Genomic DNA, 25,067 nt, shown 5'->3' with positions numbered 1-25,067 from the left:
GCGCCTCCACACGCTCTCAGGCGCGCGCGCCCGCCCGCGCCCTGGCGCGCGCCGGCGCCCCCTCCCCGCCACGTGACCGGCGGCCCGGCACGACCCGCGCTCCGCGCCCCCGCTATGCGGCGGCCACACCGCTGCTGTGCTCTTCTGCGGAGCTCGCCCCTCGGGTCCCCAGTCCAAGGAGTTCGCGGTGACCTACACGCGTGCGGGACATCGGCGCCGGCCTCCCCCTCAGTCTCTGGCAGAGAAAAGGGAAAAGCCGCCAAGGACGGATGGGGCGTACCCCCGGGGGCCTGACTCAGGTGTGGGGGGCGACGGGCGCGCGGAGGAGCAGGGAAGCGACTGGAAGAGGAGGGACTGGGCAGGGTGTGAATGGACGTGGGGCCACCTCGGGCCCGGGAAGAGGCCGAAGGGGCGGGCGGTGAGAGCGCGGGCTGTGGCCTCCGCAGAGTTCGGTGAACTCGGGGAAGTCACTCAAACCCTCAGGGCCTGTTTCCTGTTCTCTAAAATGGCAACAGTAGTAGAACCAACCTCCTGAGCACTTTTGGTGCTTTTGATGAGAGACGTGATGGAACTTTCTTAATACAGAGCCTCCCCTGTGGCATTTGATGAATGCTGAGTGTTAAACACAGAAGGCGGGAAAGAAGAGCAGGTCAGAGGGTGGTGAGACTGGTCCCTAGGGAGGTGTGTATGTTGGAAACATGGAGAAACGAGAATGCAGAGGCCAGGTTTTTCTGGACACTGAATGTTCGGGACAGGATATAATTAGAGCTAGCAGTTCTGAGGGACTGATTATATACTTAGCAGTTCACCTGAATTATCCTCATAACCTTATGAGGTAGGTAACTATTATTAACATTTTACAAATAAGGGGCTTGAGGCTCAGAGAGGTTAGGTAACTTTCCAGAGGTCACAGAGTAAGTGACCAACATCCAAAGTCAGACTCCAGAGTCTGATTTTGTTCTAAGAGCCATTGTAAATTCTTGAGCAAGTCCAGACACTGGAAGTGTATCATTTTAAGTGATCAGCTTGAATAATCATGAGGTGTCTCTTATGTTAGCTTTTGGGAAATACCAAAAATGTATGAAGGCCCCTACCTTCAATGAGTTTACAAGTTCTTTGGAGGGTTGAGTCAGGCAGAAGAAATCAACCAATATTTGATGACCACTTGCTGTTGGCCCCAACCCTGCCCTCTCTGCCCTTAATTCTCACAGCCTTGTGAGGTTGGCCTTAAGATTTTGTCTTGCAAATGAAGAACTAAGATTGAGGAGTGGGGACTGAGGGATCAGGTTCTGAGATGTAAATGTTGCTTTCCCTTCACCGACTCTGCCTCTGTTTCACACAAAGTTTTCAGTGATAGTTCAACACCTCAGAAGACAGTATAGAATCTATGGCCAAGCACCGCATATGAGCAGTAACTGCTTTTCACTTCTGATAAAATGCAGAGAATTAAGGCAATTCAGGCCACCCCAGTGGCCAGGATTTAGAACCGCAGGGCTTTAGGATTGTTAGGGTGGTAGCAGCTTTCATGGTAGATGGTAGGAGAACTGAGTTAGGGAGAAAAATGGGACTGGTTCGGACATGAGCTTCTCAGGTCCAGAACTATAGAATGTAGTGGGAAGTGGTAGAATAAGTTGATTCTCAGGAAACCCGAAAAGAAGGCTTATGTAGGAACAGTGTGGGGTAGGTTTATAATACCAACCCAGGAGCCAGGTCTCAGTTCCAATTTTGATACTTTGCACTTAAAAGCTCTGTATCCCTAGGCAAATTATTTTACTCTCCAAGCCTCATTCTCTGCTCTGTAAAATGGGGATAGTACCTACCTCATAGGGTTTTTATGGTAATAAAAATAGTATTTTACTTAAGTGTCTGGCATATAGTGAGCATTAAATAATTGTATAACCATGGAAAACCATGAAACTGAATCCTAAAGATAATTCTAAAAGCACTTGAATAGACCCCTTCCAGGGCCCTGAGAGGGGCCCTAACAATGTGTTCACGGGATCATGTTAGTGCTTTATGGTAATTTTGTATTCCTTTTCTTGAAAATGTCCACCAAAATTGTATACACCTCAGGCTCCACAAAATCTGGATCTGCTCCTAGCAGGAACTGTAGTGTTGTGAAAAGAGTATAGACTTTGGAATCAGAAGGCTTGTTCCCATAACTTATTATCTGTGTTACTTTGGACAATTAATTCATTGAACTCTTCTGGGCCAGCCAGGTAAACTGAAGATAATACATACCAGCCTGACGTGTTGTGATAATAATCAGAGTATTTGCAGAAGGGGTTGATAAAACTTGGAAAGCACTCTACAGGTGTTTGTGATTAATATTATAATTTGTTCATAAAGTGCATAAGAGGGAGAGATCACAAGCAAGGGAAAGGTTCTCAGCTTAAAAGTAGAAATAGGATGGGTGAGCTGGCAAAACTGATGAAATGATACAGGTAAAATTCTTGCTTTTCTCTAGATTTCTTCCTGATTAATCCATGAGACACTGAAGAAATAAACTAGTAAGCACAGGATCAGAAATTTAGAGCTGAGAGGAGGTTTTACAGAATAGAAATTAAGGCCCAGAGAAGCTAACTTTTCTAAGGCTACTCATCTAATAAATGGCATGACCAGAAGAACCAGATCTCCAGCCTCTAGGTTCTTCTACGGTACCAAGTTGTGGTTTTTTTGTTTGTTTTTTTGGGGTTTGTTTGTTTGTTTTTGAAAGGCTGTCTTTTTTTTCTTAAGATTTTATTTTATTTATTTATTTATTTATTTATTTTTTGGGAAAGAGAAAGAGCGCAGGTGCCAGCAAGGGTGAGGAGGGGAAGAACAGAGGGAGAGGGACAAGCTGGCTCTGCGATGAGGGACACAGGCTGGATCCCAGGACACTGAGATCATGACCTGAGGCGAAATCAAGAGTTGGTCGCTCAGCAGAGTGAGCCACCCAGGCACTCCCTAAGCACGGTTTTTAAGATAAAAGCATTTTAGGGGTGCCTAGGTGGCTCAGTCGGTTGAACGTCTGCCTTCGGCTCAGGTCATCCCAGGATCCTGGGATCGAGCCCCACATCGGGCTCCCTGCTCAGCAGGAAGCCTGCCTCTCCCTCTCCCACTCCCCCTGCTTGTGTTCCCTCTCTCGCTGTCTCTCTGTCAAATAAATAAATAAAATCTTTTAAAAAAACAAAAACATAAAAGCATTTCATCATGGAGTCTTTCAAAATCATTACATCAAAACCAGAAAAGGCATGATGTTCTTTAGTGGCTTTCGGCTTTAGCATGGAATTCCCCAAATTCACTTTCCTGTTTTAAAGGCTGATAGACTGGATGATGCATGGGTAATCTGCTGTTGGCAAGCTTGTTAAGTGAGCAAAACTTCTGAAGGTTTTAAGGTAAGAGTTTTAACCTCAGAAATTAGTAATGGGATGAGAAATACAAATGCAACAAGTTTGAAAATTCATAATTAGTTACTATTTAAGCTGAGTAAGTTACCCATTTACCTAGAAAAGGAAAATAATAAAATTAGAGTGTATTTTCTCTGGAATTCAAATACTTCACTTACATTCCCTTAATTATTCCATCATTTCTGTGGTGGAAGATGCTATTATTGTCATTTCACTAACACCAAACAAAGCAGGAAGGGGTTTTTTAAAAACACAATAATACTTTATTGATTATTGATTAAGAATACTTCCCCACTTACAATTTATAAGAAGTCAAAGGGGAATATGGAAAATGAAATTTGAAATTTGCTTTTGTACCATGTATGAAAAAAAGTCTGCTAAGCAAATACCTAGCATAAAGAAGATAATGTCAATGCTAAAAAACATTCTTTTTTTTTTTTTTTTAAAGATTTTATTTTATTTATTTGACAGAGAGAGAGAGACAGCTGGAGAGGGAACACAAGCAGGGGGAGTGGGAGAGGGAGAAGCAGGCTCCTGGCCGAGCAGGGAGCCCAATGCGGGGCTCGATCCCAGGACCCTGGGATCATGACCTGAGCCGAAGGCAGACGCTTAACGACTGAGCCACCCAGGCGCCCCGCTAAAAAACATTCTTTAAAGTAGGGAACTCTTGGGGCACCTGGCTGGCTCAGTTGGTGGAGCATGTGACTCTTGATCTCTGGGTTGTGAGTTTGGGCCTCATGTTGGGCATAGAGATTACTTAAAAATAAAATCCTGGGGTGCCTGGGTGGTGCAGTCAGTTAAGTGTCCGACTCTTGGATTTGGCTCGGGTCATGAGAGATCGATCCCTGCGTCAGCTCTGCGCTCAGCATGGAATCTGCTTGAGATTCTCCCTCGCTCTCCTGCTTGTGTGCGTGCATGCGCTCTCTCTCTCAAAGAAATAATCTTAAAAAAAAAAATAATATCTTTAAAAATAATAATAGAGAACTCTTTCGTTCAGAACATCTTCTCTAATTTTATGTTATATGTCAGTGTAGTCCTGCTTCATCCTAAGGGCCAAGTCTGGATCTAAGATGAATTTGCTACCCTTTGAAGGAAGACTGACTCAGTGTTGGTGAGATGTATGTGTTTCAAGCCTTGCCCTGAGCTCTCCCCATTTTTCCTTGGCACTTCTCGCTCTGTTTTGACCCTTCACTTATCTCACCAGCCTGCAGTTTGGCATCCTAATCAGTTGGCTTCTTTGGCTCTCTGCTGGCAAGAGATGATTTGGTTAAAACAGTCAAAACAAACTGCCACATATGAAGAGTGCCTCAGCAATTTGGTAGAAAACAAAATTGCTCTCAATAAAAATTTCCTCAACGTGACAGATTAGTCAAAAATGATTATATCCAACTACTGACTTTTTGTGTGTTTGGTAGTTTTGGTGGCCAAAGATTTGCTTTTCTACTTCTTTGAGTCTTTGAGAATTTTTTTGTGAATAAATACGTGTTTTTCAAGGAATCATACTGTTCTACATTTACTAGCACACATGTACTAATTGTAATTACACGTGTACTAATTGTAATTATACGTGTGCTAATTGTTTACTGTGTTTTTTAATATTTGCAATGGCTTTGATAGTAAGGGACATTTATATTGTTTTTTAATAATTGTCTGAAATTGAGATTAAACCCCAAAATTTGGGGGGGACCTAAAAAATTATGATAAACTCACGCTAATGCTTAAAGACTTTAAAGTCTTAGAAGACTTAAAGACTTTAAAGGTCACAAAACAATACATATGGGTAACAAGGACCAAGAGTATTCCTTTTGACCTGTTTATCCTCTCATTCAGTTTGTTTCAACCAAACTGCCTGAGGCTCTGTTTGTATATGGCAGTACAGTTCCCATACGCTCACTCCCTTCCTGGTCTGATAAAGCTTGTGTCCTGCTTCTTATTTCTGCCAGCACAGAGACAGTTTTGGCGTCTGCTCTTTTTAACCCATATCATTAATTAGGTTCTTTCCTGGCAAGCATTCCTTCTAGGCATGGTTCTACATATTTGCCAGACCTGTCTAACCTCCTTCACCCTGGCTAACCCTAAGCTCCTCCCTTCCTTTTACTTTTTCTCCCTCCTTCCTTCCCTCCCTTCTTTCCCATCTTTAGTATTCTAGGCAGATGGGGTGGAGATTGGAAATAATAATGATAAATTGATGATAGCTAGGATTTAGGGAGTGCTTACTATATGTCAGGCATTGATCTAAGCACTTTACACATATTAACTCATGTACTACTCATAAAAATGCTATGAACTAAGTACTGTTATAATCCCCAGTTTACAGACAGATACAAAAGGTTAAGTAACTTGCTTAAAGTCACATAATCAATATTTTCTGGAATCATCAGGAAGTATTTATCATTTCGTTCTCACAAAAAATACATGAGCAGAAATTGTCATTTATAACTATTAATACCATAGGAGATTAATCCCTAGAGTTTGAAGGCCATCTTGACTTAGGAAAATCCTGTTCTAGTTTCCTTATATCCCTCGTAGGGCTAAACAATCCTGACAAAAGCTGTTGGCCACGAAATCTGCCTTCGAAACCAGAAAATGCACTGCGGGGAACTACTCCCTGCTTATCTGAATTTGGGGTAGTTGTGCTCACTTCTTGTGTTCATAAGGCACTTCTAGGCACCAAGTTGGGGGTGGAGGTATTGAGACATGTTTTTTAAACTTCATTTTAAGATCACCTGTATTCCAGGAAGTTCTGGGTGTCCTGGCGCCCGTATTCCGTGCTGGGAGATCTTTCATTGTGAGAACATGGACCCTATAGCCCCTACTCAGCAGCAGCAACAGGCAGTTGGAACTCCAGAACAGCTGTACCTCAAGCCTGATGTGACTCAGAAGAGTGGTGCATGCAATGAAGGAGGCCTCTTAGGTCATAATGACTAGCTTTATGTATCCCCCTGCCTGGGTAGCCAGACCTGGGTGTTCTAACTGGACCTTGAGGCTGCCGCACTGGTGAACAAGAGAGGCTGAAATAAAGCATGAACTCAATCTGTGGTGACTTGTGAGAACTGTGAATCTGCCACAGTGCCCCATGCCGTACAATATCTATGACGCCTGTACCCAAGTGAGGTCCAGGGGCTACCAACCCCACTTTTGAGCTGTGTATTAATAAGAGTGAAGCCTCCTCCCCCCCCCCCCCAGCTTACCTTTTATACAAACCATTCGTTCAGATGTTATGCCTGTTGTACTCTGATAGGATTACTTTTACAGCAATAGAATAAGGTTATACCCCCTTTGAGTAGGGTGGAATGGTTTCCTTAAATAAGACATTCTCATTATCAACCAATCATAGAGGAAGAAGGTCCTCACACACACAAAAAAACTTGGAACATAGAACAGGTAGAAGGGGCACTTGTGGATTTACCTTTTCAGGGTTTGAACTTAGAGGAGTTAAAAAATGTTGAGGGCCCTCCTTACTGATATGAGGGAAATGGCCTTTGCCACAGAGTTGCCTAGTAGGAGCCAGGCCAAGAGGCTTTCCTAGAGACCCAAAAGGGAAGGTAAATACTCATGTTTTGTAAGTCTGTTTATTGGTGCATTATTCTGCTTATCCCTGAATTTTAGTCAAGTTTAATCTGAATCACAGGTTCAAACTGGGAAGTCTTCAAGGACTAGGAAAAGTTAATCAGCCCGGTATAAGATAATAGGGAGTGGAGCAGTATGTGAAAATACCCTTCTAGGCCTCAGAGTTCAGATGTTTCAAATGTGCTTCATGAAGCCCTTCCCTTTATAGCACTAACTACAGTACATGTTTGCTTGACATTTCTACATCATACATTATTCAGTAATACAAAAGAAAATAGAATTCTTTAAATTCCTAATACTTTATTTTTAATCAGCATAAAGGAGAAAACAACAGTGACAGAAAATTGTGTGGGGGTTAGAGAATGAGGAATGGACAGGCAGTTAGGGAGGGGGGGGAAATATATATTGCAGCACCTAGTTTGTTCCAGCTTGGGCTCTGCTGCGCTATTCAAGAAGCAGGCAAAAAGGGAGGGTACCTGGGTGGCTCAGTTGGTTAGGCATCTGACTCTTGATTTCATCTCAGGTCATGATCTCAGGGTTGTGAGATCCAGCCCTATGTGGGCCTCTGCACTGAGCGTGGAGTCTGAAGATTCTCTCCCTTTGCCCCTCCCCCCCCAATCTCGGGCACCCATTCTCTCTCTCGCAAAATAATAAAATCTTTATTTTTTTTTTTTAAAGATTTTATTTATTTGACAGAGAGAGACACAGCGAGAGAGGGAACACAAGCAGGGGGAGTGGGAGAGGGAGAAGCAGGCTGCCCGCTGAGCAGGGAGCCCGATGCGGGGCTCGGTCCCAGGACCCTGGGATCATGACCTGAGCCGAAGGCAGACGCTTAACGACTGAGCCACCCAGGCGCCCCAATAATAAAATCTTTAAAAAAAAAAAAAGGGCAGGCCAAAAGGGAAGTGCTACCCACCCCCAGTCTTCTTCATGGTGTTGGTGATAATTTATGTAACATGCCCAAGGGAAAGTTTAATGTCAGAACAAGAGTCTTAGTAACAACATTTGGCAGTCTCCTCCTTCTATGGAGATTCTCCTTTTAATGTCACCTTTGGCAGATCAGGATTCACATTTAAGAGACCCAGTGGACTTCCTGACAATTTCCACAATTTTCTCATCTCAGGCCCATGGTTCCATTTTGGTCATCATGGCCACAGTGACTGAAACGGCCCACTACATCCTTTGAAATGGACAGCCTTCAGCTTCAGATTCCAAGCTAACTGCTTATAGACAAGTTCTTTTCTCTCTCGTGTCTTCAAACTCATGGTCTCAGACTGAGGGCTTTAACTCTATCCTGCTTTGGCAGGGCCCTCTTTAAGTCTTCTAGGTTTACAAATATACCCTCCCCTGTTTACCACCTCCAATCTGGTAGCAGGAAAGAAACTGGAAAATCTTATAGTAGGGGAATACCCTTTATACTATGCTACCAACCTCCAGGACTGCTAGTCTACTCAGTACCTCAGGGCCAGAAGTAGAGTAAATCTCACCAAGCTCAGAATACACTATTCTGAGGCAGTCATCGTTTTTACCACTCCCTCATCCCCACCATGCACACACACCTCATTATGTTGTCTTATGTATACTCGCCTTAGCCACATCAGTGGGAACCAGAATCGAAAACTTAGATGCCACGGAAGTTAGTGAGAGGCACAAAGACATAAATTGCAAACAGGTAACACTCATCAGGGTAGCCATCCAAGTAGAGAACTACATACACTGCCTTCATCTCATGTTCTATCAGGCCCAGACAGGCTAGAAAAACGGGGTTTTGCTCCTGTTTCCAATGAAAAGTTAATCTGGAAGACTTTTTTTTTTTTTAAGATTTTTTATTTATTTATTTGACAGAGAGAGAGAGAGCACAAGCAGGCGGAGTAGCAGGGAGAGGGAGAAGCAGGCTTTCCCCTGAGCAAGGAGCCCAATGCAGGGCTCGATCCCAGGACCCTAAGATCATGACCTGAGCCGAAGGCAGTCACTTAACCAACTGAGCCACCCAGGTGCCCCAATCTGGAAGCTTTCTAACTCCATCTTGTATAACCCCTGTGGTCCACTAGTCATTCCTTTGACCAACCCAGGTGTGAGACCACATTATGCATGAAACAGCCAAGATGTGCTTCAACCATAACATGGGAGTACATGATTCAGGCTGTGTTGGCAACCAAGCCCACTTACAGAATCCAGTGGAATGAGAGAGAGATGGATTCCAAGAGTTATTGGGGGAGAACTCTTCATCACTGCAACCATGCACCTAAACAAAGGTTTTTCTACCAAGAACCTAGGGAAATCCCATCCCATCTCCCCAAACTTATAGATACGTCGCTAAGCTATTTTTAGCTTATAAGTCCTTTAAAGCTGAGATTTAAACCTAGGTCTGCTTAACTCAGCCTGTGCTAAAGGCTAGGCTATTTTCATTTTATTTTGTTCAAAATCCTCAGGTCATAGGGAAGGATAGTGATGAGGAGGATAATAAGAGGCAGAATATGCAGGGTTGTTTCAAATTCCTAACCCTGACCATTCAGCCTTTGTACATACTGTTTCTTCTTCATAGAAAACACTTCTTCTTTCTACCTAGTAAGCTGTGTACAGGACAACCTGGAGATGAAAGAGAGGCAGATAGACTAACAAGGGAGTAGTTTTGGTAATTCTATTATATAATTCAAACCTCTTCATAATGCAATTTATATTCCCCACTGATTAATGTGAATTAATAAGGTTTCATAATTATATTTATAACCAGATTCTTTCTGCATAATTATTGTTTATACTTGAATAAATTGCTTAGGAAGGCCACCTCCTCATCCAAATTGAATGTAATGTTTCATTTCCTATTTCCTTTATGGGGGTACATGATTATTTTGGGAAAAGCATTGGTTTGAGAATTAAACTCCATGTCTTGCTCTATCTCCTCTAGAAGACCTAGATCTCTTTTAATTTTTTTAAACATATTCATAAGTCTTACCAATCTGTGGGAAGGGCTCTTAGTGGATCCTCTCAAGTATTAAGGACCTCAGGCAAACATGTATGCAGTCTTTATATTTTATTTTATTTTATTTTTTTAAGATTTTATTTATTTATTTGACAGAGAATGAGAGAGAGAGCACATGAGAGGGGGGAGGGTCAGAGGGAGAAGCAGACTCCCTGCCGAGCAGGGAGCCCGATGCGGGACTCGATCCAGGGACTCCAGGATCATGACCTGAGCCGAAGGCAGTCGCTTAACCAACTGAGCCACCCAGGCGCCCTGCAGTCTTTGTATTTTAAAATTCAGGTATTCCAAAGCCCTCATGTATTGTCCACTATTAACACAAAAGCTGCAGAATTTAGGAATTATCTTAACAGTGTCGGATAGCCGTATAAACATGTTGTGATCTAATTTATACATTCTCCATGTAGAAAACTTTTCCTCAGGTTAGCAAGGCAAATTAAATTTCTCCTTAATTTCCACCTGAGAAGAGAAAGCTGGGGTGTGTGAGGGACAGGGTATATTTTAAGGTAGATAAGAAAGGCCTAATGCCTCAAGGATAGATTTTCTACTGTATGTCGGAGGGAAGTTTAAATCATGTGTTAGGGTTTGGTGCGCCTTCCTGTCAATTTGGGAAGTTAACCTTTCCAGGACAGTCTCTACTAGAAATTAAGGCTTTCTTTTCAAAAAGATTTTTGCCTACTCCTTTTCAGAGAGATTGCAAGACAGTTTTAACTCACTGCAGAACATTTCCTACCTTTCGATTACCCAGTACAGCTGTAGTACAGTTCCTTTTTATTCCTCTTCCTTTTCTTTTCTTTTCCTTTCTTTTCTTTTTTCTGTTTTTTTCTTCCCCTTTCTTTTCATAGACTGGAAGGTATCCAAAAATAAAGGTGTTCAAAAATGGAAGTATACATACATGAAGACTAAGGACAGTTCCATGTACCCAGGTCTCTAGGCAGTCTTCCTCCTGGCCTTTTCCTCTTGGCATTCTACCCTTGTCAGGGGGAAAAAAAAAAAAAAAAGATTATAGACTCCCACTTTAAGTGCCTTACTTCCCTGAGAATTTTGATTCTTGTATTCAAGACCTATATGGAGTTTGGTTTAGATAGATTTTATGACACTGGAATTGTTGAAAAGCAATAAATTACTACTGTAATTTGTTTCTGTTTATTTTAAATATTAGTGATCTCTGTTTTTAACTTGTTTGGGAAAGAAGGAGCTATGAACTTTTCTCAGCCTTTGATGCAGGACTCCAGCTAAATTAGCAAAAGATGCTGCCTCAAAGAAACTAAACGTTTTTTTCTTTAACAATTTAACTTTCTATTCCTTCAAAATGTATCACTATAAACTTCTTACAAACAGGGACTATTTCTTCTCTTGGTATCCTACAGATTGCTTTATATAAAGGTACAGCATGGCTAATAAAACCTTTTGACTGTTTTGAAGTGGTAAGTGTCATTATAATAATGATGATGATAAATAGCAGTTAACATTTACAAAGCCAATCTATGGTGCCAGACACTGTTGTAAGCATTTTACATAGAGTTACTCAACGTAAAACCACTTTTATCCAGTTGTCTTTATTTTTTTGGCAAAACTCTTTAAGAATCTGTGTGCTATAGTGAATTCCACAATTCAGCCTTCATCTCCCCAACAAGAATAGCTAGAATTCCACTGTCATCCCTTTTTCATTTTGATTCCAAGAAACTGTCACTTTTTAGATCCATGCTTGTCCCCCGTAAGGTTTGACCTAAATACACAGTAGGTTGCTGGTCTGCTTATCTTAGCATATAAGGCAGTAAACAAAGCCAAAGTAACTTTGCACTTAGTGTAAACTCTTGATTACCTTCACTGAAGTTAAGAGATACAATAAACATATTAATTTGAAGTCTTTCCTACCTTTTATTATTTTTCAGAAAAATATCAGGACCAGCTTCCTCAGCAAATGTAGGGAGATACAGATCTTCCTGGACTTATGATGAGGTTACATGCCAATAAACCTATTGTAAGTTGAAAATATTGTAAATAAAAAATGCATTTAATACCTCTGACCTACCTTAAGCGGGCTCAGAACGCTTATCTTAGCCTACAGTTGGACAAAATCATCTAGCACAAGTCTATTTTATAATAAAGTGTTGCATATCTCATGCGCAGCATCATGAGAGAGGATCATACTGCATACTGGATACATATCACTAGTCGTGGAAAAGATCAAAATTTAAAGTATTGTTTCTACTGAATGTATCGCTTTTACACCATGTAAAGTCAAAGAAGTGTAAGTCGAACCATCCTAAGTTGGGGACCATCTGTATATGAAACTTCTTGTAATAAAGAGTAATGGATTGTTCCATTTAGAAATATAACAAAGTAACAATAGTTTTTTCCCCAATTCAGTCTATTTCTGTTTTTAAAAGCCATTTAGGGGCACCTGGGTGGCTCAGTTGGCTGACCATCTGCCTTTGGCTCAGGTCATGATCCCAGTGTCCCGGGATCTAGGCCCACTTTGGGCTCCCTGCTCAGTGGGGAGTCTGCTTCTCCCTCCCCCTGCTCTTGCTCTCTCCCTCTCTCTCTCTCTCTAATAAAGAAAGAAAGAAAGAAAAAAATAAAAATAAAAAGCCATTTAGTAAGGGTACCTGGGTGGCTCAGTGTGTTAAGCCTCCAACTCTTGATTTTTGGCTCAGGTCGTGGTCTTGGGGGTCATGCGATCGGCCCCTGTGTCAGGCTCTGTGCTGGGCGTGGAGCCTGCTTAAGATTCTCCCTCTCCATCTTCCCCTTCTCCCCCCTCCAAAATAAATAAATAGCCATTTAGTCTCATGCAATTATGAAATTTCACTGTTAAGCAGTGAGTGGAAGGTTGATAAAACTGCCACTAGACAAGATTGGGACCTGACTTATTAACAATAGAGTTACTGCATTTTCTTCTAGACCATAAGAGGTGTTTTTGCCAATGAGTGGTAATTCTTTCACAGATTTGGGGGATGGAGGATAATCTGGCTTTATTACTTAGGAATTTTTAAAGGACTAGCCTAGAACCACTTATAAAAATGCTGTTCTATCAACCAAAGCTCTTTTCTTGGCAATGTCACAATTCTGCCATTTCTGAAGATTTACAGATATTGACCATTTACAGCCTTAAAGTTTGCTGCAGTCTGGGCACATAACACCACAAGGCTTTAGTGTAAGTTTAAGACATTGATTCATTTTACTTAATTCATTTATTCATTTATTCTTTCATTCCATGTTTATGAATGCCTACTATATGTAATAAGATTTTTATAACTAAATTCTATTTTTAAATTGTTAATTCCTGTACATGGAACAAAATTTTTAAGGTTCAAGGAATATACAGTGAAAAGGAAATCTTGCACCCCTGTTACCCAGCTATTCATCACACCTCCTCAGAGTAAGCCAATATTAATAGTAACATTTTGTTATTTTGTATCCTGCATATATTCTATGTATATAAAAATACACACTTTTTAAATATATAATGGTATACGGCATATACTATTCTGTCCCTCTTTTTTCACTTAACAGGTTCTAAGCGTTATTGTTCTTTTGGTACATTAGATTAATTTCAGTATCATAACCAAGACATTTCAATATTAAATTGTTAAAAAACAGGATGCCCCAGAAAAGACCTTAAAGTGATATCCTTGAAGTCAATAAGGACAGTGTTTATAACAAATCAAAAAGTTATCACAAAGCTTTGTCTTTTCTAAAAAAACAAATTCTAAAAACAGTTATACACATGAAACAACCCAAAACAGAAATTTAAGAAGAATGATATATATTGAGAAAAGAATAGATAACAGGCTCAGAAAAAGGTAAAGGACAGTAAGTTATGTGAAGATGTGCTTTGTTATTCTGTACATGGCCAGTGAGTTATAATTTGTTCTTTTGAATGATCAACTATCAACAATAACCTGCTCAGCCAGTAAGTCAGAGCCCAGCAAGGGGTTTCTGTGTCTTTCCAGTGTCTCTAGCTTAGTATTTCTTCTAAAGGCTCTAAAGAGCACCACATTTGTTAAGATCACTGAAGGCTACTGTTTTGTGTTTTTTTTAAAGTTCTGGTGAAGGTAGCCACTTCCAAGGTGTTTGCCTGTTTATTTACCTAGCTAGTCCCCCCACAGAATGTGATGAATTATAAGTACATACCTGAATTTAAATCTTTTGCTGCCATTATTTTGATACATATTTTGTAATAAGTTGTACATTTAAAATCAAATACCTGCAGGGTCGCCTGGGTGGCTCGGTCGTTAAGCGTCTGCCTTTGGCTCAGGTCATGATCCCAGGGTCCTGGGATCAAGCCCCGCATCGGGCTCCCTGCTCGGCCGGGAGCCTGCTTCTCCCTCTCCCACTCCCCCTGCTTGTGTTCCCTCTCTCGCTCTGTCTCTCTCTGTCAAATAAATAAATAAAATCTTTAAAATAAATAAAATAAAATACCTGCAATGCACTAACTTTCTGCCAGTTTATCCAATATTGGCCTACCAGTGTTTAAGATTTATTAATGTTCAGGGCGCCTGGGTGGCTCAGTTGGTTAAGCGACTGCCTTCGGCTCAGGTCATGGTCCCGGGGTCCTGGGATCGAGTCCCAGATCGGGCTCCCGGCTCAGCGGGGAGCCTCTTCTCCCTCTGACCCTCTCCCCTCATGCTGTTTCTCTCTCTCTCTCTCAAATAAATAAATAAAAAAAATCTTAAAAAAAAAAAAGAAAAAAAGATTTATTAATGTTCAATGCATAAAATTTTTTTTTTTTTTAAAGATTTTTTATTTATTTATTTGAGAGAGAGAGAATGAGAGAGAGCAAGCACATGAGAGGGGGGAGGGTCAGAGGGAGAAGCAGACTCCCTGCCGAGCAGGGAGCCCGATGCGGGACTCGATCCTGGAACTCCAGGATCATGACCTGAGCCGAAGGCAGTCGCTTAACCAACTGAGCCACCCAGGCGCCCCTCAATGCATAAAATTAATGAAGTCTTAGTATTTTATTCAAAATACTTCATTATTAAAATGTTGTTGGAAAAGGTGCTCCAGAATAGAGCCCTAAAATGACTGATAGGCTTGAGATTTAAAAAGCAAAATGAAATCATAAAGTGATTTGTGGACAGGCCAGAGGAAAACGGTAAAAAAAAAAAAAAGATATTAATTGAAGTTTTGGTCTGGGACCATAATTAGGGCGATTATGATCTCCAAAAACAACTTTGAGGGGCGCCTGGGTGGCTTGGTCGTTGGGCGTCTGGCTTCGGCTCAGGTCATGATCCCGGGGTCCTGGGATCGAGCCCCGCATCAGGCTCCCTACTCGGCGGGAGGCCTGCTTCTCCCTCTCCCACTCCCCCTGCTTGTGTTCCCTCTCTCGCTGTGTCTCTTTCTGTCAAATAAATGAATAAAATCTTAAAAACAAAAAACAAAAACAACTTTGAATCTCCCTGAATCTGCAGGGCAACATAAAAAATAATGAGGAATTTGAGGTGTCTCAAAAAAAAGTGAACAAGTAGAAAAATGAACAAAGTAATGGAGTAGACAACCAAAAAAAAAAGAAATGCAAATGACCAAAACAAAACAAAAATATTCAGTAATAATCAGATATGGATATTGACAATCAGATATGGATATTGAATTGTAAAGCCTACGACCTCAAGGGTTTTTCTGTAAATTATAAAACCTGTTTTATAACCTCCAGGGTATCTGGAGCACGCATAAATTACTAGGAGGAATATCTCTAGTTATAAAAAATTGTTCTTAGGAAATAACCACTTACCCTTGTAAAAATTTGTTCACTACAATGTTATTTATCACACAGATTATAAATAACCTAGATGTCTAACAATAGATGAGTTAAATTGTAGTATTTAATAGTGGATTGCAAATGCAGCATGAAGAAGTATTATGCTTTAGAAGAATGTGAGGAAATCTTTATGGTGTATTATTAGGTAAAGAATTCAGGTTTCAAAACACTAAGTACAACATGATCACAATTTTATTTTTTAAATATGCATAAAAATATGGGCACTGAAGTAATAGAAGATTATAACTCAATAGTGGGGTTATAGAGTGGTATTTATTTTCTTTATATCTTTATTTAGATATATTTTATAATTTTTAAGTGGTGCCATGACTACTTGGAGAAAAAAAAAGGGCAGGCATTCTATATAGAGAGCTTTTTATTTTAAGCATCTGTGGTAAGTGATTTAAAAAAACAAACTGGAAAAAATTGAGCATTCCGTATACAACAAGGATGGCAAAGGGGAGAGTTTGCTTGTCAGATGAAATCACAGAAAATTCAAACTGGAGGATGTTTTAGAAATAATTTAACTCAACTCCCTCTATTTTACAGATGAAAAAGTTAAGTCCAAACGTAACCAAGGCCACAAAGACAGTGTTTAGAATCCAAACAATACTTGGATTTTCTTATTCCTAAGATCCTTATCATATCTTTCTTCCTTTCTACTTATGTATTATAATGCCATAATTGGCAACTATGTTCTTTTAAGTTTGAAAAAAGAAACGGAAAAACTTTAGGATAAGGAGAAAAAAATTTAGGACAAAGGATATCTCAAATAACGTGGTAACATAGCTTTGCTTCCTATTTTTGAATTAGCATTTGCCAAGAAAAAAAGAATACACACATACTTTGTACTTGTCTTCAGAATAGCCCATTTGAAGTAAAACCTCTAAATACAACTTCAGGATGGTGACTTAAATATCCCTCTTTCTTACATTCTTCCTTTTTCCCCAGCCAGTGCTATTAACCTCAAGGCCACAGACTGATTACAAGAAGTAAAAATTAAAGGGCGCCTGGGTGGCTCAGTTGGTTAAGCGACTGCCTTCGGCTCGGGTCATGGTCCTGGAGTCCCAGGATCGAGTCCCACGTCGGGCTCCCTGCTCAGCGGGGGGTCTGCTTCTCCCTCTGACCCTCTTCCCTCTCGTGCTCTCTGTCTCTCATTCTCTCTCTCTCTCAAATAAATAAATAAAATCTTCAAAAAAAAAAAAAAGAAGTAAAAATTAAAATCAACTGTTTCCACAGGACCTACTAAAATCTGAGTTATCAATGGCTGATACTGAAATGTTTATGCAACTGTAATCAACAAACAATGTGTTTGTCAAAGAATGTAGTACACACATATTCGAAAAGGAACATCATGTATATATCTGCTCATACATTTATACATCCAACCAATATTTATTGAGTACCTATCATGAGACAGACACTGCTGTACTTGGGTATAAAGTGGTACTTGAAACAGACCCCAAACCTGACCTTGGAGCATACAGTCTAGTGTAGAGTAGTCTCCCACTAAATTATATATTATAAGGCAGCAACCAAGTCTGATTCAGTACAATGAATATAGATTTTCTTTGAATATAGACTAAATGAATGAATTTCCCAGGAGTTACTTTGCCCTAAAGTAAGAAATTGTTTATTATTACTTCAGACTTGTACTTGTGGCAGTTGAGGAATAATGTGGACTAAGGAACCCTGATAAAACCTCACTACTAACTTTAGCATGCTTCTTCCCAAGCCAGCCTGTCTTTCAAATCACCCCAAATTGGGCCTAATGTCTGGTTATGAAAAGATTTCTGACAAAAAGTCATGTAAATGTGGCCACCCAGTGATAAAACAAGCAGCCTCAGTGCTCAGAGACTGCTGTCATTTAGATTAGAACAAATTATTATTATTGTAATTTTGTTCTTTAAAAAGAAAACCCTCTGACATTTATTTTACAGTGGTTTTCTTAGTTGCATGAGATATTTGGGAAAGTAATCTGAGAGATTATATGACCCAGCATTTTTAGAATAAGTAACAGATTTCAACACCAACACTTAACAGAAATCTCTAAAGTAATACATTTTTAAATGATCAGAATATCAGGAACTTTTAAATTTTTGGAGATTAATTGGTATGCAAACATACCATTTGCTGACATCTCAGTCACTTCAGGATCTGTGCTCTTGAATCAAAGAATCAAAGACCTTTTAGAGCTTTCCTGTTATCTCCCCTGTAAATAACAGATTTTTCTACCTCAATTTACCTGGGGAGGTAAACACAAAATGAAAGACAAAGACTGATTAGCTCTCCTAAGTTCTGATCTACCTAATGGATAAAGTGGCACTTACCTGGGACTTCCAAGAGTTAGCCTTTACTGTGTCCTCCAAAGGAAGGAGAATGGATTGTCCTCTGGGCTGATATAAACGGGAGAAGAGGCAGCTATAAGTGACCTTGTGTTCTGATATGGTCCTGGCATCTGGACAGAATCTTTTTGGTAGCCTGTGCTTTGTCACTTTCTAGCAAGTAGAGAGGCTGGGCACCATGAGATTCCAGGCCTCCTTAAGAGTAGGAGAAAGGGATCTCAATATTCTCAGCATTTGGTTAGCCGTCTCAGATGAACTTTCGAGTCCAGTTAATGAGCAGGCATCATGCCAGGAAGAGATACATGAGCTTGGACCTCGAAGGGTATGTACTCTGAAGCTGAAATCATAAACCAGAACATCTGATTTGTGTCTCATACACAATGAGGGAGGGAGGGCTGTTGATGGAAATGTCACACGCAGCTGCTTTTAGTGCTTGGCTCTCACTGAGGAAGCTTCCCCCTCTGCCACTACACCCCACCCTCTTCCTGCGTGAAAGCCATTTAGGGCACTTTAGTTCTTATCCTGCGTGCTGTGAAACAGGCTGAAAATTTATATCTGTTACATCAGTCTGGTTCATGGCTGATTAATGTACCTGATGGGCTATGGGAGTGGGCTCAGCTATGTTTGGGTCAGGAAAGAATCTGCCTTAGACAATTGTGTGCCATGCTCTGTAAAGAAAAGAATATGGCTTAGGGTCCAAATTAAGCTATTTGTTAAACATCATCCTTTGAACAAGTCACTTTCTTCTACCACTTCTCCAGCTATATGATTAAGCATGTAATCCTATTGAGATTTCCTAGTGGGGTTGTGAAGACAAGCTATTCCCTCCATCTGGAATTCTTTCCCTTGCTTTTCCATGCCAAATCCTCCTTATCCCCAGTATTTAAATTCAAACATCAGTTTCTTTTTTTTATTATTTATTTTTAAAGATTTTATTTATTTATTTGATAGAGAGCACAAGCAGGGGGAGTGGCAGGCAGAGGGAGAGGGAGAAGCAGGCTCCCCGCGGAGCAGGGAGCCCGATGTGGGGTTCGATCCCAGGACCCCAGGACCATGACCCGAGCTGAAGGCAGACGTTCAACCGACTGAGCCACCCAGGCGCCCCCAAACATCAGTGTCTTGAGATCTTCCCTGACCCTACTTTCTTACTGCTGAAAACCAAGAAGTTTCCCAGTTCAGTCCATAGTAGCTGTTACTTCCCCTTTCACAACCTATGTCATGCTTATTATATAGTTCAGTGTCTAGCTTCCCTATTAGACTCTAAGTTCCATTGGGGTAGGACTCTGTCTTTTGCACCTGAATCTCCAGCACCAAGCATTGTGTGTGCACATATTTGGTGCTTAATAAACATTTGCTGAATAAATGATGAATTACATCTTATAATCACTTTGAAATTCCTTTGTGAAAACCAAATATTGAACTTTCTGTGCCCTCCTATCATGCAGGTAATGTTAAGAACAGGTGTTGAATTAGAGCCAAAAGGACGACTACTTATTATGCTTTCCCCATGCCTGACTGCTGCTTGCCTTCTCATATCACCACAATCGAAATTCTTATCATCATGGCAAATTGTTCCCAACTCCCTAAGCGATCATTTCTAGGAAGATTGCAGTCTGTGTTCATTTTTTAAAATGAAACCAACCATCCAAACTGGCTTTTAGAGTCGAGTGTTGTATTTCCTTGTATTTTAGTCAATTTAAAGAATCACTAAGCTCCCATAGAAAAGGTTTCATGTAATTTGTAATTACATTTGAGAATGAGTTTGCCAACTTCAAATAAATTCTTATCAAAACGTTGTCTTGTCAACACTAGGTGTTTCTGAAATGTTAACCTGAACTTGAATACTTTAATTCTTTTTGAAAACCTTTCGGATTCATAGTGGAAATGAGGAAGAAAAGCTTCAGATGCCATTTATTAATTCATTGATTTATTTGTTCAGTAATTATTAGTGAACACTGTAAGCCAGACACGATTCTAGATATTAGGGGGTATCAGTACATAAAACAGATTCTTGCCCTCAAGGAAATAATTATAGGACTACTGTGGTATGGACAGTACTCACCAAATATTCCATTGCTGCTCTGCATTTCCCAGCCTCCCTTCAGGTAGGTTGGGGTCCTGTGATTACTTCTGGCTAATGGCCTGTGAAAGAAGTGACTTGTATCATTTGCAGGCACCACTTTCAGACTGAACAAGTTATAAGCTGATAAGCCTCCCCTAACCCTTTTTACCCTGTCACAGCAAGCTTGCAGGTTACATATTGCACATGGTACAGCTATAAAATGGGAGAACCTGAGTCCTGTTGGCTACTGAGTGAAGGGGTGGAACGACACACGACCTTCACCACCTGTCACCCTGTGCTAGATACGTGACATGCGTGAGATAGAAACTTTTGTTGGTTAAGCCACTAAGGATTCAGGGTTTGACCTCTGGGACAGCCAGCATTAACGCATCCTGAGTAATACAACATGTATTATTTGTTTACATCTTTTATATTTGTAGGCTGTTTGTAATAGTGATTTCTTATTGTTAAAACCCTGACAATTCATTTTCCTTGCCAAAAAGGAGACATATTCAGTGTTTATCCTGAACTACTGTGTCCATTCTCATCAAAGCTGCTTTTTTTTTTTTTTATAACGGTAGCACTAAGATTGAGATCAGCCTTGTAATTTTAGAGGGGAAAAATGGATTTTAGGCTTATTCTAGAGGACTGAATTAGGATGAATCCTCATCCTGATTCTATAGCTGTTTGAGTAGGTTATTTCATCTGCCTTATTTTTCCCATCGATAAAACTGGGGCTAATATTCTGCTCCTGATATTATAAGGTTATTATGATGATGAAAATGAGTTAATATATAAACCATGAAGCACTTATACAAATATAATATGACCATTCTCATTGAATCTAAGACACCACAGATTGTAGGGTACACCATTATTTTATATTCCACTGAGAAAGAAAATAAGGGTACAAGTTAATCTATGGCACAATACTTTCCTATCACTCAGCCCTCATTAAAGGGCTTATTTTGCTTTATTTATTTATTTATTTATTTACTTTATTATTATTTTTTTAAGATTTTATTTATTTATTTGACAGAGAGAGAGAGACAGCGAGAGAGGGAACACAAGCAGGGGGAGTGGGAGAGGGAGAAGCAGGCTTCCCGTTGAGCAGGGAGCCCAATGTGGGGCTCGATCCCAGGACCCTGGGGTCATGACATGAGCCGAAGGCAGACGCTTAACGACTGAGCCACCCGGGTGCCCCAATTTTGGTTTATTTAAACATTGATTTTCTTTTTTATCATATATAAAAGCTTTGCATTAAAGGGAAACAATTCAGTTAAGGTAGTCCAAAATGTCTTCATATTCATAGTCTGTCTTCTGAATCACTTTTCAACTCTGTAAAACTGATGAACTGTGTTTCTCAATACAGTATTACCCTCTGTGCCATCAAAAGCAGTGGCAGGGGCATCTGAGTGGCTCAGTCAGTTAAGTGTCTGACTCTTGGTTCCGGCTCAGGTCATGATCTCAGGGTGGTGAGATTTGGCCCCAGGTGGGGCTCTGCGCTCAGCGCAGAGTCTGCTTGAGATTCTCTCCCTCTGCCCTGCCCCCGCTCATGCTCTAAATAAATACATACATAAATACATAAATAAAATAAAATTAACATAAAAGCAGTGGCCATGCAGCAGTGCCGAGGCAGGGCTTCATTTTTTTCCTAAGATTTTCTTCCAACCTTCTGACATCGATTCTACAAATTTTTATGTCGACACTTTCTTGTTCTTATGGAAAGGTGTCAATGGAAGGTTTTCAGACAACAATTAGGATTCATATTTCTTGTGCAAATGTTGCTTAAGTGATTGGCTGACTGAAATGTCCTTGGGTTTCAGTTGTCCAGTCATTCAACCAGGAGTAGCAACCAAGTTTGTAGGTAAGCAGACAACAGCAATGACATCACAAGTATTAAGCAGTGGAAACAGCTGAAAAATGTCAATTGCTTCAATTTCAGAGATGTTAAAAAGTGAAAATATATGTATCTTGAAATAGGTAAAATAAAGTATTGGAGGGGCGCCTGGGTGGCTCAGTTGTTAAGCGTCTGCCTTCGGCTCAGGTCATGATCCCGGGGTCCTGGGATCGAGCCCCGCATCGGGTTCTCTGCTCAGCGGGAAGCCTGCTTCTCCCTCTCCCACTCCCCCTGCTTGTGATCCCTCTCTCACTGTGTCTCTCTCTGTCAAATAAGTAATAAATAAAATCTTAAAAAAAAAATAAAATAAAGTATTGGACTTGTTTTTATTTCTTTTTACAAATAAAGATATATAATATCTTTATATCATATCTATATACCTGATATCAGCTATGCAGGAGCTCACAGGTCATTCTTTGATCTCCATCTCATTGTTAGCACTCTGATCCAGGCCTTCACAATCTTCAGTCTAGCACAACGCAGTAAGAAGAGTCTGGGGTGCAGGGCAAACAGAACTAGCTTTGGGGTCTGAAGACCTGAGTCTGACTCTCAGCCGTGCAATTTTTCAGATGTGCCACTTTTATGGTCAAGGTACTGCTCTGGGGGCAGTAACTAATTCACAAGGTTTTAGGGGAGATTTAATATAAACAAAAGCACATTGTAAACGGAAATCCAATTGCAAGGGAGGGAGTGCCAGGGACTGTGCTGGGTGCTTTGCATACATTATCTCATTCGATCTGATGTAAATGTTAAGGCATTTGGTGTCTCGATGGTCACCTTGCTATCTAATCCATTTTATGCTGTATTAATAAAATACCCTTTTCATTGCCTCATACTTTAAAGCAGAAATCTTCTAAGGCTATTGTTTGGATCATAAACTAAGTTGGTGACCAAGAGCCCATTACAGAGCTGTAGCCTCTCACTTATTCTTGCCTTGTAGCCCAGGAATATTTGAAATAAGAGACCCCTGGGCTACCAGTGTACCATCTTCTCTGTGACTCTGGTGTCAAAACTAGCCCAAGAGGACCATGCAGAAAGTTTTTAATCAATGGTAAAAAGTCCAAAATGAATCTGAGATCCAGGATGTGGATTTAAACAGGCACTAGGCAATTTATACAGATTCACATGACAGTGCATCCAAAAAACATGGTCGTAGAAACCAGATGCCCCAGTGACAAGGAGATAGTTTGGGGGGCTATAACTCTATTTTGGGGAGGGAAAGTTACCCGCAAGAATTCTAGTACTGAGGAATAGAGATAAAAGGCAGAAACCGCCCCAAAGCCCAGTTACCTTTGAGACTGACTCTGAACTAATGACCCATTCTCTTCATGTTCTTCTAGCAGGAAGAATTGGGATGCTTGAATTGGAGCAAAGCTTAATCTAGAGGTTAGGGTTATAGATTATCAAGCTCAAAGGCTAGATAGAGGATATGAATGAAACACGTTATTACACCAGCTATATGAAATGCTATCTTGGAATACTAATAGGTGGGGATAAGGTAGAGTTGGTAGCAGGGGATGGAGGAGGGTGGTTAAGCAATAAACTTTTTTATGTTTCAGATGTCCACAGGATAGAGAGCTTTGTGAAGCCACAAAGGAGCAAAGACCAACAAAAATTAGGGGACTTCCAAGACCCATCTCAAGACTACCTTTTTTAGGACACCTTCTCCAACAGCAATGCTATAATGTTTAATCTGTAACACTCATATTGTTCTCTGACTAGTTTGGGTATGTACATGAATTCCCCTGAGGATTTTAAGTGTGAGATCAGTAATAGCATTAAAAAAAAATTCTTCATGTACAATACCTAGCATAATGCTATGTAGTGCTAAGAAAACTTATTAATGTCATCCCTTCCTATTTTAATCTAATGGAGATTATATCTTGCTATTATGATTATTATAAAGGTGAGAACCCAGATTATTTTTTGCCATTCAGCCCATGTTTTTCCACAAACCCAGCCACTCCAGAAAATCTATCTTATTTGCAGAACTATTGCAAAATCTGACACTCCACTTCACTGGAATGCCCTTGTAATTGCCAAATGTTGCCTTGCCTCATGGAAATTCTTGGCCAGAAACCTATGGATTGCCAGCCCGTGCAGCTGTTGACCCCAATTCTCCTATAACATCAAATCAACCAACATTTCTTAATGACCTACTGAGAACAGATACTGAGCTAGTTGTCATCGAAGGTAAAAAGATATGATCAGTGCCCTCAAGTAGTTTATAGTATATATAAAAACAAACATGAACATTTAAATACCAGGTAAAGGCTATGTGACAGTTATGAGCAGTAGGAGGGATAGCAAAGGCAATGATGCAGGAAAAAAAAATGACTAAGAATTCACTGCAAGATGAGGCATGATTTCTACCCCTTCTATCTAGAAAGCCAAGAACCCAGTGTAGGAACTCCTCATGTCCTGTTTCCTTTTGTGTCACTGTTTTGAAGTTCAATTTATGGAAAAGATACGGTGTCCTTATCCCCTACAGATCTTTTTTTTTTTTTTTTGAGAGAGAGAAAGAGAGCATGGGGGTGGGGGGTGGGAGAGGCAGAGGGAGAGAGAATCTTAAGCAGGCTCGTGGAGCCTGATGCATGGCTCCATCTCACAACCTTGAGATCATGACCTGAGCCAAAATAGAGAGACACTTAACCGACTGAGCCACCCAGGCAGCTCTGTCCCCTACAAATCTTTTGTATACTGTGGGCCACCTCCTGGGTTTTAGGTTCTTATCTCTTGACCTGAGGTTGCTCGGTGGCACCCTTGAGATTCCTGCCTTGGGAAATCTTCACCTCCTCTCTGCTACTAATTCTATATGTTAGAGCCTAGACTCTTTTTGGTTTTTTTTTTCCTACATAAACTCTGTGCCCAACATGGGACTCGAACTCATGACCCTCAGATCAGGTCACATGCTGTACTGACTGAACCAGCTGAGTTCCCCTACTCTTGTTGGTTTGTTTTTAAGTTTTGTAGACCTGGGGACCTTGGGCTGGTACTAGGCCACAAAAATGTATTTATTCATGTTGCCACAAGACTTACTCTCTTCTCCTAGGATGGTGG

The 25,067-nt window shown here is 40.6% G+C and overlaps 2 long non-coding RNA genes across 2 annotated transcripts; both read left to right on the top strand.

The window, feature by feature from the left end:
* The first annotated feature begins 5 nt into the window (after positions 1–5).
* On the top strand, positions 6–17,559 carry LOC118533267 (uncharacterized). Its single transcript, XR_013447979.1, has 3 exons — positions 6–299; positions 11,835–11,923; positions 16,652–17,559. It is a non-coding gene; the product is annotated as an uncharacterized LOC118533267 (long non-coding RNA).
* LOC118533268 (uncharacterized) lies at positions 311–6,422 on the top strand. Its single transcript, XR_013447980.1, has 2 exons — positions 311–835; positions 6,127–6,422. It is a non-coding gene; the product is annotated as an uncharacterized LOC118533268 (long non-coding RNA).
* Positions 17,560–25,067: the final 7,508 nt, after the last annotated feature.

This window comes from Halichoerus grypus, chromosome 5 (assembly GCF_964656455.1).
Source record: "Halichoerus grypus chromosome 5, mHalGry1.hap1.1, whole genome shotgun sequence".
NCBI lineage: Eukaryota > Metazoa > Chordata > Mammalia > Carnivora > Phocidae > Halichoerus > Halichoerus grypus.
This window is presented reverse-complemented; position numbering and strand designations above follow the sequence as displayed.